General features: G+C 33.1%; 1 long non-coding RNA gene across 1 annotated transcript; it reads left to right on the top strand.

The window, feature by feature from the left end:
• The first annotated feature begins 3,150 nt into the window (after window positions 1-3,150).
• LOC116403220 lies at window positions 3,151-5,259 on the top strand. The gene is made up of 3 exons (XR_004215873.1): window positions 3,151-3,338; window positions 3,444-3,631; window positions 4,737-5,259. It is a non-coding gene; the product is annotated as an uncharacterized LOC116403220 (long non-coding RNA).
• The last annotated feature ends 10,184 nt before the right edge of the window (window positions 5,260-15,443 follow it).

The raw sequence follows: 15,443 nt of genomic DNA, 5'->3' as shown, positions 1-15,443 counted from the left end.
ATTGCTCTCTTGCAACCTTAGACGAACACTCTTCTATGTGTCCTTTTGGCCTTTGAATACCGATAATCATCTCATTTGCACCAAAGTTAGCGATTCCATGCAGACAAGGCCTTTGCCGTTATTCTTCCATTGCCTCGTAGTTGTGCTTAGGCTGAAATTGTTGTGAACCTTCTAGATCTAAAAGGGCATAGTTTCTTATTCTACTGCCTATTTACTTTTAGTTAAACATCAAAATCAATTCTTATGTTTGAGTTGGATTGTATCATGCTCTTCCTTTTCAGTTGTTTCTATCGTGATGGTGGGTAGTGGTTGTTAAGACAACCATTAGGCTAATTTGGGTTTCAGGCTTACTTTTCCCATTTTACGTGTAAAATGGCTCAAGCTCACTAATGAAAGATATTTGTTGGCTAGCTAGTGTTTTTATCCTCGATTTCCTTCTTCCCCTAATACATTATGTTATGGAATTTGTTAGATACCTAGATTAGTATAGGGTTGGGGTATAAGGGTAATTAGATATTTAGGAAGTTACTAGTAGTTATTATGTAAGTGTGGTAACTAGGGTGGTTACATGTTATTATAAATGGAGGGAGGGTAAGTGGGGAGAATTCTGGGGAGTGATATAAGGTTTGGGTGAGAGTACTCAAGAGGGAGGGTTCCAAGTGCTTTATACTTGGTTTTATCTTGTATTTTCTTATAGTTACATTATAATAAATTCAGATCTTGTTCTTGTTAGGAAGTATATGTCTCCAATATTATTTAAGTACAGTAGGAGAATTAAAAAGGGTAATATTGACCCACACAAGAATATATGAGAGATTATAGGAGGAGAGAATATCGGAGGAGATCTTTCCCATTAGTTTGTTAGTAAAGCAAAATAAAATGGAGGAAAGAGGAGGGAGAAAGGGGACAAAATATTCCAAAGAAGTAGAGGCTTCCGTCTTTCGTGCTCGGGAGAAGTAGAGGGTCCAAGTCAAGTTCTTTTTTTGTTTTTTTGGTCATTTTCATGGTTGCGGTTTGTTCTTAGTTTTTCTTGTTCTTTGTTGTGATCCTCACTGGAGTGTGCCTTTAGGAAGTAGATGTGAGTGATTTTTTATTCTCTATACTGTAATTCATTGAGGTAATTCAATAAAGTAAGATACACTTGCCGTATATTTACAGTATCTTAACAAATTGGTATCAGAGCGTTTTTACTTGGGAGAATGATAGAGCAGCACAAAAACGGATCAAAGAGAAGTTGGAGACCTCTGATAAGGAAATCTCGGGTACAAGTGGAGTTACACAAGTTGCTGGCAATTGAAGAAAACTTGTTATGCTTGCCAAAAAGCATCGAAAGACTGGTCATCTAGTTGGAAAAACAAGAACGGTTGCTAAATGCATCGAAGGAATAGCAGAAGGATAATTTGACGATCTCCGAAAGAATGGAAGGATCGTCGAGCAAAGGACCAACGATTGAGAGTATAATCGAAGGTGGAGGTAAGACATTGAAGGAAATCAAGGTAGAAGGTAAAACAAACAAGTTTGAAAGGGATGAAAACTCGAACGATCATAGCAAATTCAAGAAGGTTGAAATGCCTGTGTTCAGTGGCACTGATCTGGATTGTGTTTATTTAGAACGGATTGGAATCTTCAGGTCCATAAATTGATGGATTTCAAGAAGGATCTGAATCCATAGAAGAATCGAGGAAAACGTGATTGCAACGGTTATACAACGAAGGTGAAGAGGATGGCAAAGAGTGACCAAGAAGAAACTATAGAGGAAGGTCGACGAGGATTACCTGTGAGGCTCGAAATGAAGACTCGAGTGAAGAAAAATTTGTTGCTAAAAGAAACACAAAATGGCTGGTTGCAATGGAGAAAGAAGAAGCCGATAGTTATCGTCTACAGAGGCTCGAGAAGGTGGTCTGGAATAGGGGTGAATCACGTGACGAGGAAGAAGTTGTTGCACACATGATGGTGCCAATGGCGTGGTAGAAATTGGTAGGACAGAGGATTAGGACAAAAGGAACAATCTTGGGTTTTACTATTTCAAGTGGGCTTCAACTTACTCTAAATGAGCTTCAACTTATTCTAAATAAAACATTGGGGGCACATCATTTTGTAGATGAAGTGGGTGGAGAGTTCCAAAAATAGGAGGGAAGAAAAACTTGTATGTAGGTGGGTCCTAGGAATGAAACCGGCGCAGTATGATTTTGGTCTTGACGCAACACTTTGATTATGGCCTAGCCCACTAGAGATGAAGAGTTTGAAAATTAAACACTTGTTGGTATATGCAAAGGGTTAACTAAGACAATGTGTTTTGGAAAAGGAAAATTCAAGTACATTGGGCTGCTTTGTGGGCTGAAGTCAATGGACCTTATTGGAATCGAGAGTTTTTCAAAGCCGAAGGGAGGATTTCTTTTTCAACATTGAAGAGCAGAATGCTGGGGATTGTTTGCAATTAAAAAGAGAAAAAAAGAGAAAGGGGCCTTGATCATGTTTGCAAGCACACCTTGAGGACAAGGTGTTTTGAAGCATCGGGTAATGTTAGATACCTAGATTAGTATAAGGTTAGGGGTATAAGGGTAATTAGATATTTAGAAAGTTACTAGTAGTTATTATGTAAGTGTGGTTACATCTTATTATAAATGGAGGGAGGGTAAGTGAGGGGAGAATTCTGGGAAGTGATCTAGGGCTTGGGTGAGAGTACTCAAGAGGGAGGTTCCAAGTGCCTTATACTTGGTTTTATCTTGTATTTTCTTATAGTTCATTATAATAAATTAAGATCTTGTTCTTGTTAGGAAGTATCCTAACAGAATTCCTCTAGAAGGTCTCATGTTAGCGAATGATAATCTGCGTTAAGTGTGTATTTGTAGGAGTTCTTCTCCCGGACATCTATGGTTGATATTTTTTACCTTTCAATATATCAAAGCCAAGGATTCTTTTGCATTTCTCTATGCTTTTTCTTTACCCAATTATGCTTTTTTCAGTTATATTTGGGAGTAGTATTTCATTTTTTCATGTGAAATGTTGAACTTCAGTAGTGTGGAGAGTGGAACGTAATATCTTACCTTTTATATTAGTAAACTTGATTTTAAGCAATGTGTTTTTGAAGATTTTATGTTGTAGATTGTTTTTTGTTCTTCAAGCTACTGTTCTTAACTTTATTTTCTCCTGTTATTGTTCTCAATGATTATCGAGCATATGCATTACCATGTGGCTTCAAGCGTGTCAGTGTGCTCTTGCTCATAATTTTTACTATATCTTGTTACTAAAATTGCAAGTTAATTGCAAATTACTCAGAGCTTGGATTGTCTCCTCCAGTTGGTTAAAGGAAAGCTACCGGGAAGGCAGATTTGTTGGTAAGTTCGAATGGCTTGCTAGTATCAAAGCGTAATGTATTTTCTTCCACTTATGTTTTTCATCCTACCTAATTTTTGATTGATTAATTCCTTATTGATCTGCAGACGAGTTGCCTTACATACTAAATGATGATGACTACATATCGAAGTATCGAGCCAGCCTAAAAGCTGCAGTTCTCAAGGCAAAAGCATGTTTTTGAGCTTTATTTGAAGGGTATGATGTTTGCATATCAGCTCACGCTCAACCACCACCTAAAACTCTATCCCTGATAGTCAAGTCAGCCGGTGGAAATGTAAGTTCTCTGTTATTGTACAAATCTCGAGTACTAGGTTTGGTTCTCTATATTACACATACAACCACTATAATATGGCTATCCTCCCATCTAATGAAGACGTGAAGTTCTCAACAAACAAGCACGTATACGAATTCTAGACATGGGTCAATAAATTATAGACATGGTGACGTGTCATTTTTTTCTAAAAAATATAGGATAGTGCTAGAACACAGTTTTAATATATATAATTTAAAAAGTATGTATCATATTTATATAGAAATTCAAAGTCAATAAGTTTATGTATTTATATGCTTAAAAATAAGCTCATCCTTCACTCAAAACTTATTCAAAGCCAAGAGTTTAATATGTGTGTGTAACCAATCTTGACCTTTATTGCATTGGAATACTTGTTGTCTAACACATCTATTGTACTAACTAGTGTTCAACACGTGTTCTCCGAGTGTTCCATACATATTGTTTATTGATACACTAGCCAAACTTGAGTGTATGTGCTTCTTAAGTCTTTAATATTTATGTTTGTTTTGATCCTAGGAATTGAGCATGTAATGTAAAAAGTCTATGCACAAGGGGTCATATGGCCATCTCCGTGTTTCTTTAATTATCAAATTTGTTCAAGTTTTTAATTGTCTCTAGATCGAAATCTGGAGTTATTTTTTTGTGATTTGGTGTACAAATACATACATCCATGTTTCTAATTATGATTAGATTGTTTTCTGGTCGCAACATTTTATTGTTTAGCTTGTCTTTGATCTTGAACTTACTATTATGTTGATTTAAATTCCATTTTAGCCTTAGAACTTTCAAAACATCCATTTTAGTCATCGAGCTTCCAAAACGTAGCCAACTAACGGTTTTAGTATTTTGTAAATTATTTTATCAATTAATATTCATTTATTCAATACTCATCGGTCATTTCTGCTATATGTGATTGGAATATATCTCATAGGAAGCATTTTGAAAGTTGAAAAAAGATGGAAAATTTTAGGGACTAGAACAAGAATTTGTTTAATATTTTTTTATAGGGTGAATTCTTGCAATTTCCTTGTAGTATATACATAATTTTTTCTCTCATTTGGCAAATTCATTATGCTTGAAAATTTAGGTGATTCATGAGCTAGATAAAGTAAACAATGTATGAAAGACGATCTTTGTGGCTTGTGAGGAAGACGTGGAGGAAGCCTTGGTGGCCGTAGAAAAAGGGATATGGACTTTCAACGTTGAATGGCTAATGGCATGTATAATGAGACAAGAAGTAGACTTGGAGGCCCTTCAATTTGCTGAGTCCCTATGAGAAACAAGGTCACCCTAACTTTCAGTTTTGAACAAGCAGCAGCCAGCCATTTCGTCCTTGTGTAAATCCACTCTTTTCTCAACTCACTCTAATTTGGTACATAAACAAACTCTGATCGCTCCATCTCTATATTCATCAGTACATAAAAGACGATAAGTTTATTCATGGAGAAAGTTGGATGTAAGTATGTTTTAGGAATGGTCCTTCATTTAGTAACTTTGGGAATTGTAAAAATGAGGTAATGAAGTTCTATCAAGTTGAATGTTCTTGTTTATGTTAGATGAGACTGATTCTTGGATACCAGAATTAACTTGAAGTACGTGTTTGAGTTCCATTGGAGTGATTAGAGAAAAAATGTTCCTTTAAAAAGGGTAATTTTTTTATGTAGACTTTCTTTTTATTAAAATTCCTTAAAATACAATTTGAGAGTATTTCAATAGCTTTCAAAGAGTTGTCAAACACTTGTAGTTTTTCTAAAATAACATATTTTCAAATATTAAAGTTTTTGACGATAATTTACATGGAATTACACGATCAGTTACCACTATCAATAGAATCACTTACAAATATTAACACGATCGTGTACCGATAACAAGACGATTGTTTACACTATTCAATACGATCACCAATATCATGATCGTGTACCCATGTCAACACGATAATTTATTTTAATCAATATTATCATTTACCGTTGTTAAATGGTCGTTTATCACGGTTAATAGGATCGTTTAATGTATATTATTTCATCGCACGATCGTTTACTTATTCTTGCATTGTGTTTAGTATTATCATTTTGTACATTTTATTATTTTATTCAGTAATAAATGTATATCTATGTCTATCTATTTCTTTCTATCACAATTAAATACTTAATTTTATTATTATTTTTTTTTACAGATTATAATGTCTTTTCCTATTGTTGTTTTTATGGAGGTCAATGGAATGGATGTAATATTTATGAGAATTACTTAGTTGCTGAAATTTTGGTAGATGTCCGAGTGAGCTTTAATTCTCTAGTTGATTTAATATGTGAAGATTCAATTGGATGGATAAGTAGAATTATCTGTTTTACTTGATTTTGGTAAAAGCAAGGTCCAACTGTGGTGCCAGTAAAAAAAGACAATGATGTGGCTTGGTATTTATCTTTTGCTAAAGATGCAACTAATATACATCCATTAGTTGCCCATGTAACTGTTGATTTTTTTAGAAGGTCTTCTTCTTCTAGTAGTGTACGATAGAATGTTGATATGTCATTGAATGTAGGTTCTTCTTCTTATGTTTCAAATGATGAAATTATAAGAGACATCTCATATCATGGTGATTTGAAGGAAAATAGTTTATTTGAAAGTAAAGAGATGCTTTCAAAGTGTTTTGGCATAATAGAAGTGAATAACAACTTTCAATTTAGAACTACAATATCAAATTTGAGGTCTCTTGAATTTAGATGCCTACTAGAAGAGTGCAAATGGTTTATTAGGACATCTCGTTATAAGAAGAGCGAGTTGTGGATGCTATGAAAATACATTTATGAACATGACTGTTCATTGAATACTAGTTGTCACATGCAAGCTTCTTCAACAGTAATTGACAGTTGCTTGATAGATGAGTTCAGGTTCATGTCTACTGATCGTTTCATTCCAAAAGCAATTGTGCATAAGGCATGTACAAATCTTGGAGTTAATATAAGTTAGCAGAAAGCTTGGAGGGCGAAAGAACACATAGTAAAGATATTAAAAGGTGAAACGGTTAAATCATACATGTTGATTCCAAGGTTCTTTGATAAATTGGTTGAATCTATCTCAGGTATAATGAGTTTCATATATAGAATGATGACATCAAATTGTGTAGACAGTGTAAATTTAGTTTTTAAAGATCTTAGAGAACCACATGTAGCTACCATGATTAGTTCAATTAGAGATGTATTGCAAAAGTGGTTTGATGAAAGAAGTAAAGCTACTTTTACAATGAACAGTTGTTTGACTTCTTGGGCTGAGAACGCGTTGCATTTAGAATAACATGAAAAGTCAAGAATTTTATTGGTAAGGTTTTTTTTTTTTTTAATGTTTGTATCTCAGGTAGATATAAATAGACTGCTATTTTTGTCCATCCGATAGAGAAATATAACAATTTATGTGTGCTTGTTTCAGATAGATAGAGATAGATAACTATCATCAATGTCTATTTGTCTCTATTTGTGCATGCTTTTTTTTAAAAAATTTCTATATTTGTTTTATGTATTAGGTTGATCCAATTAGTATGACTGAATACAAAGTAATGGATGATACAAAATGATAATGTGATTTATTTATATTGGTTCTAATTTGAAATATTCAAATTTACTTTGGAAATTAGTATAATAATATAGTGATATATTATAATATAAAGTTTATATGTTAATGAAACTTTATTATATAAATTTAATTTTAGATAAAGTTCAAAATTAATTTATGAGAGATAAAATATTTGAATGAGTTCAAATATTAATTTAATGTGGATTTGTTTCATATTAAAATTATTAATTATGAGATAAAGTTATATTTGAATATGATTCAAATTTAACTTAAGTTAAATATAAAATATTTAATTTAGTTATTAATTAATTGAAGAATTAATTAATAGTTTAGTTTAATATTATTTAATTAAATTTGATTTAATTAAATTAATATAAAACTATAAGGTATTGGAGAGATATTCATTCAATAAGATTTAAATGAAATATTAATTAATTATGATTTATTTAATTATTAACTAATTGATTAATGGTTAATTAGTTAGTTGATTTGAAACTTCTATTAATTTAATAATTTTTAAGTTAATAGAATCCTATGATTTTCCTACCCCGTCTCCTACTCAATGAAAGAAAGAGAGTTATAAATATGTAGAAGAAAAACATCTTTTCTTAACCAAAATAAAATCGATGAAATAAAGCCCGAATAAAAACTCTTTAATGTTGTTGAAAAATATATTTTTTAAATTATAAAGTCTTATGGTTAAAGGACGAATCTAGTCTTAAAGTAATAACTTCAGCTTAATTCGAAAAATTAGGTCGTTACAATCTATTTTTTAAATTATCCACATTCTCCAACTAAAATTATTTTGTTTCTATGTTGTAATTAATTTATATTATGCATTTATCAGCTTTTAATTATTTTTTACCTGAAAAAGATACATAAACTCATATCGTACTTTTTTCTTAATATCTCGGGACTCAACTAATGGATTCAAGACTTTAACTTTATTTAATCTTACTAATTTCAAAATAACCTAATTGAATTTGAATTTCAAAATAACCAAATTGAATTTCAAAATAACAAAATTATTATTTTTCAGAATTTGATAATCTTAGCAATAGATTTTGTATCAAAATAACTTTAATTGAATTTCAAAATTAAAAAATATCAACTTATTCACTATCTTTATCTCACAATAATATTAATGGCTTGAATATCAAGATAATTAAATTATTGTTTTAAAATTGGGAGAAACTCAACATTAAAAAATATCAACTTATTCACACACAATCACACGCGCACACACACATACACTTGCACGCGCGTGCACCCATACACGCACACACACACGCGTGCACACAAGCACACACACGAACGTACGCACACACACACAAACGCACACATGCACACACACACACCAAACAAACGCACACACCTACTCACGTACACATGTATGTGCGCATACACACACCCAAGCACACGTGGACATGCGCACACGCGAGCGCACACACACGCACACTGATGGTTCAATTTCATCAATAGTTCCTATTTTTGCTGACAGTTTATTTTTTGCCATCGATAGAGGATCTTCCGACAGACCTATGTGACGGTGTGTGTTGACAGCTTAATTTCGTTGGCAAAAAAAAAGTCGATTAGTTTTTGAAGATTTACTGACGATATTTGTCATCGACAAAGGGTAAATTTCTTGTAGTGCATGTACATCAAACATATCAAATTTGTTAAGTGTACCAATGAAGTATAACAAGTTTATTAGTGGTGTATCAAGTGTATCAAACTTATAAGTGAAGTCTTTAAGTGTATCAAACTAATCAAGTGTATCAAGGCCTCAGGGGTATCAAGTGTATCAAGAAGAATCAAGTGTAACGAGAAGTATTATGTGGAACGAGAAGTATTATGTGTATGAAGATGTTTCAGGTGTGTATCAAAAGTATCGAGTGTATCAATGAGTACCGAGTGCATGAATTGTATCTATCAAATGTATCAAGTGTATCAGTAAGAAATATCAAGTGTATCAAGCGGTATTAGGTGTATCAGACGTGTATAAGGTGTATCAAATGTACATCAATAACGAGGGCATTTGTGACATTTTTCTTGATGTGTGAGCTGGTCTTTGTTTTTGTCACTTTCTCAAATAATAAAGTATGTGTTCTATGGACTTAATTATTATAACTTATTTTGTCATTTTCGCAAGTGTCCCTTAATTGTAATACATGTATATGTGACATAATCTAATCAAACTAACTCATAAATGGACTTAATCGATCTCATGGACCACAAATTCTTCAATTACTTGCAAATTTGGTGAGTTCCTTCAAACGGTGGGCGAAGAGCTTAATTTTAAGAGAGAGGAAAAGTCATGAAGAGTATTTGCTAGAGAGGGGGGAACGTCGCCAGAGAGCATTTGCGAGAGAGAAAGACAGCGACGATGTGGGATGAAGTAAGGTTTTTTTCGTCGTTGTTCACAAGTGGGATGAAAGCTTCGAATTATTTGTTTTAAATCATGAACATACATTGACTAAAAAACTTAAATTGATGAGTGAATGTAATAAATTTAATATTAATTATATGATCAATACTTTACACATGTATATTGGTATATCAGTCAATAACAGTAGTAAGACAAATTATAAAATATAAGGGATAAAAGTCCTACACATGCATGTATGGTATACTATCTTGATAGCAAAAAGGAGATCAATATTCAGTAAAAATACATAACAGAAACTGGAGAGGAAAAAAGCTAAAATAGAATATGCGGGGGAAGGCTAGCTAGGAAATGCATACATAGCAGAAAATATGGTTTGAAGGAGGGTGAGAAGAATGAGGAAAGTTGCAGCTAGCAATGATAGCTCCTCTGTCTCTTGCAATTTACACATAAAGCTTTGGTGATTTTACCAAAGTGGGAAGCAGCTAAGCGGACGAAGGTATATTCGGAGAGAGATTGTTAAACAATTGTAAAAAGTAAGCCCAAGAAGAGAGGTCCAATAAAATTCAGCCACCTCTCACATAGTAATTGAAATAGTCTAGCAACTTCAACCATTTCCCTCACAGAGAAGAAGAAGACCATAGCCACTCGAGGCTTTTGCATAGACAAACACCAAGAAGATGGTGTCTGGTTCCGTATCTGTGCTAAGCGCGTCGTTGTTGACGCCAGACATCACACCTTGGAAAGGCTCTCTTCCATTATATATAGCCAAAGAACTTCCGAATTATTGAAAATAAATATTTTAAACAATTTTATATTCTCCTTTAATTTATATTCACTTTTGTTAGAAGCTATTTCTTCTTCATTTTTCTCACGAAAATCACATAATTTATTTACTGTTCTTGTAAATGTGTAATGATTATTTTATCATTTCATGTGAACAATATGATTTTGTTACCATTTACTCTCTTTGCTTTTTACTATTGAAATCTCCCTAACTATAAACTAATTGCACAATTTTGCTCCTAATATACGATCATGTAGCAACCTATAAGCCAAGAGTAAAAACAAGAATCAATTGAAGAGGGAATAAATTGATATATATCACCCTGGAAGATGAAATATACATGAAAGAGGGAATAAGTTGATACAAAAACTAATCACCATTCATCATATATGAACAAAATATGTAATGAAATGCTTGGAATGAACATGATGAAATAATTTTCATTAGAATAAAATAAAGGGTAAGAAAATATATCCATACCTTCGGATGGTATTCAAAAACAATCATCATAGGCAAATTCTGGGTAACGACACCAAAAACTGAACTACATTAGGGTGACGAATCTTTTCAATAATGTCAACTCATGTTTGAATGCATTTCTAGAGGAAATTCAATAAAAATAATTAAGAAACCTTGCAATATGTGAGAGATATACGAACTTCAAACAAATTTTACAAGTTTCAGCAAAAATTTTCAAACAACTTTTAAAGTTTAAGCAAAAAGTAACCGTAGGTAGGAAGGGGAGCAAAAGTGGGGTCTCGAATTAATTCTGCAAAATTAGTAGGCTTTCAAAATTTAGTTTCTAAAAGTAGAATTATTGGAGAAAAATAAATAATTGCATCATTCAAATTGAATCAAACATATAAGGATGTTATATTCTCCACAACGTATAATGGAGTATAAACATAAAATTTCTATATACAAAGCTATGTATCTCTACCCTTGACTTCTCTTTCTCTCTTTCTACCTTTTTTATCCATTCTTTCTCCCATTCACTCAATACACTTGCAAGAACCTTCATTTTTTTTGTATTTAAATTTTCTTGGCACCATCCTTTTTTTAATTATCAAGGCTTTGTCATTGTGTACCAGTATTGTGTCGTGCCTCCTTCACTTCTCATCATCATTTTCATGTCACATCTCTACCTTGTCAATTTTTGTTTTTCACTCAGCTTTCTTTCTTCTTTGTCTTCACTACTTTCTTCGCTCCTTCTTCTTAAGCTCTAACTTTTGCTATTATCAATCTGTCTCAAATGACCAATGGAAAACCTATAGCCCACTGAGAGGCAGCAATATAGTAATGCCTCTAATGATAAACTCCAATGAAATCAAAAGTTCTTTTTTAAGATTTGGAAAAATATATTAGATAAAGCATAATTAGTTGAAAAAGAACCTCAAAATTTTGTGTTAAACGACTACAATTTCATCGTATAATATGCCATATTGACATCATATTTTTCCTACAAAAACATATTAACTAAAATAAGCTCATAAACACGAAAATGCACTAAGTGTTGGTTAACATACACTACCTTAAAATATGACAAAGACTTTATTTCTCCCAACCAGACAGCATAATCAGGAGGTAGTTGGGAGCAAACAGAATTGACTTAATTTCCACTAGCAATATCCTATAAAAATTTCAAATTCTTGAAATATGGAAACCAATGGAAGTTTTAGGGGAATGAAGTATAACCTCTAAATACAGAAGGACGACATAAAGGGTAATGAAGACTCGAAAGAAGGACGACATTTTCGTAGAGAAGGACGACAACTTTGAGGGACAACGAACGACGATTTCAGAGTATTAGAGATGGCAGATGGCGGAAGTCTTAGGGATCTCGTACTCAGTGGATGGTGAACGACTGAAAGCGAAGGATCTAGTACGCATTTTGGAGAGGGCGTGGTGAACGCGGACGGACGGACGGTGAACACGGCAGAAGTGAGAGATCCTCTGAGAGAACTTGGCATTTTCGAATGTGGTAGAGACAAGTCTAGGGCTTCGAAGGATTCAACCCAATATTTTCTTTTATATATATATATATATATATATATATATATATATATATACTTGACGTTTTTAAAACGTCAAGAAAAACGATCTTACTGGACGTCTAAAAAACATCAAGATATTTAAAAAATAACTCTTCTCCGGCTTTTTATAAATTCTTGACGTTTTAAAACATAAAGAATTTTTAAGATATTTCTTGACGTTTTTAAAATCTCAAGTAAAAGTACATATTACTTGACGTTTGAAATTTTGAAGAATGTTGAATATATAAAAATTCTTGACGTTTTCAAATTGAGTTAAAGTTACAAGGTTGAAGGCTAGAGGGAAGCCCGTGTTGGAATTTATTGTCCTAAAACTCGTAGTTTGTAAATCATATTCTGTTCAATAAAGTTGTTATTGAGAAATTAAATATTATAATCTTAAATCCAATAAATCAAGTTCCAAGGCTATTTTTTTGAATAAACTTGAACTTTATGTGTAAACATAAACGTGGATCAAGTTCGAGTATATAACCTAAATAGTCTATAGTATATGAAATAAAGGTTGGCGGCGCCTTATTAGAGAAACTATGGATGCGGCCCACTTTGTAGTACAAACGAGTGATCCTAATCGTTCATGTAGAGACATGAAAGTGGGGCATCCTATGTAAAATGTTTACATAAAGACTGAACATGAATTAGTCATTTTTACGTTATAACACCATTTACTGTTTAAAACTGACTATTCTCAATTATTGATGACCTAGGTAACTTAGTCTTAATCCTGAGTTAACTATGAACTCCTGTTCACACGAGATTATCCTTAGATATGCATAGGTGAGGGCAGCTCATCAGCGTTGGCCAATAAGCCTCCATTTCAGGGGTCAGATCGGGTGGATAGTTGGGAACATAGGGTACAAGATGGAATTCACTCCTACCCGCTTTAGGGTTAGTAGATAGGTTCTCTCTCTAAGCACTGAATCCAAGTCTTGAACAAGGGCCCACCTCTCATTGGCCGAGAGGGATTAAGTTTATAGGTTGAACCTTAAACCAATTGTTCAATAGTGGGTTAGTGTGGACTTAAGGAGCAAGATGTATCTTGGGGGTAAAACGGTATTTTGACCCAGCCAAGGTTACGAGCAACCTGTGAAGAATTAACTTACTGATTATGGTTTTATCAAATGGACACAAATATATCTATAGTGAGGGGAGTGCAACTACGGGACTTTAGTGGAATGACTCGTTAGTTAACGAATGTTGATTAACTCGGTTTAAAAGAGTTTAGCTAGTTAATCTTGAATCGTTGGAGCCCATGATCTATAGGTCCATTAGGTTCCTCTGCTAGCTCATATGGATTAAACTTAGAAACAGTGTGATGAAATAAGTCGAATTGTTCGAATTGGGAGAAGAAAGGGAAACCGACATATACAGTGATATAGTCGTCGGTCTTCTAATTAGAAATAGAGCTTTATGTTTTACATACTATAAGTATGAATGCGGATTCATACTAAGAAGCTTGAAATTGGTCAAAAATAGTAAAAGTCAAAATGTTGACTTTGACTTTGAAAAGTCAAACTTTGACCGGCTTATATTCAAATGTGATTTGAATTTTGGAAAAATGAATGCGGATTCATGCTCGGGAGGTTGGAATTAGTCAAGACGGACAAAATGGAAAAAGTCAAGATATTGACTTTTGACTAAGAAAAGTCAAAGTTTGACTTTTGACTAGAAATATCTAATGACCATTTTACCCTTGGACTAAGTTAGTGGGAAAATCCAACATTTTGTTGATAATCCACTAACTCTTAGTGGGATATGTGGCTATATGAAATATAGACACCTAGCCACTAAGTTCCATTAATTGTTAGTGGAACATTAGGTGTTGAGATTGGCAAATGAATTGCATGCATTTTGCATGTAATTAGGCTATAAATAGAGGTGTTTCAAATGTTGAAGAACTTTTGCCTCTTTTATCATTTTCATCATCTCAATAAAAGAAAAAAGAAAGCTTCCAATCTCATTTTATCTCCATTACTTTCTACACCAAAATTGGGTCCACAACCCGGTTCTTTGTCTAGAGGATAGCAGTTGAGTACTAGTGGTGGTCTCGGTTAGAATTTGTAAGAAATCAAACCTTTTGAAAGCTTCAAAGGTAATATTTTTAAAATAATTTGATTAGTTTATGGTTACATGTTAATTGTGGCAATTAGGGTAGAAATTCGATTCTTTTTCCGCTGTGCATGACTTAGTTCTATCATGTGGTATCAGAGCATGCTCATTTTTACCCAATTGCATGTGGTGGGTTATATTTATTAGATAAATTTTTGGTTTGAACTAAAAATGGATATATTATGATTTTGGCTCTAGATTAAGTGTTTTTGTCTAATTATTGTAATTAGCCTAATTAATGGCTTATTTTTATTGTTGCAAAGTGTTTGTATTTTTTTAAAAATAAAAAAGTCATTAGAGTTGAAGTTAGGCTGTAACTGGTTCAACGGGTGAGAGAATTGAAAAAAAAAGAAGAAAAGAAGGTCACAGACTCGAAAACCCGCCTTGACCCGCTTCGCGACCCGCACGCGCGCGGCCGCCGCTGCGCCGCATGCGCCCGTGCGCCCACCTTTGTCCCCGCGCCTGCCTTCGCTTGACCCGTGTGCGCCTGGGCCGGTTCAAGCGGTTTCGGTTGTTTTTCAGCCGGTTCGAAGTTTTTGGGAGTGGTTATGTACTACACCAAAGTAATTATGTAATAATTTAGTACTTAGCTTAATTTAGGAGCCAAAAATCAGTCCATTTTAGGGTGTTTTTTTTATTTATGATGTGATGTATGATTAAATTACTTTAAATTTGTATGTGCATTTTGAATGTCATATAGATTTAAAATCCCACCATAGGTTAACATGTTCATGCATTAAAATGTATGATATAAAGGTTATATTGTATTGTATGCATGTTAATTGATTAATATGGAAATTAATTAATATGATTAATTAATTATTTAATTAATTAAGTTATTCTTGATTAAATATGATTTAATCAAATTAATTAATTATTGTTTGATTTAATTTAATT

This window comes from Cucumis sativus, chromosome 4, assembly GCF_000004075.3.
Source record: "Cucumis sativus cultivar 9930 chromosome 4, Cucumber_9930_V3, whole genome shotgun sequence".
Lineage (NCBI taxonomy): Eukaryota > Viridiplantae > Streptophyta > Magnoliopsida > Cucurbitales > Cucurbitaceae > Cucumis > Cucumis sativus.
This window is presented reverse-complemented; position numbering and strand designations above follow the sequence as displayed.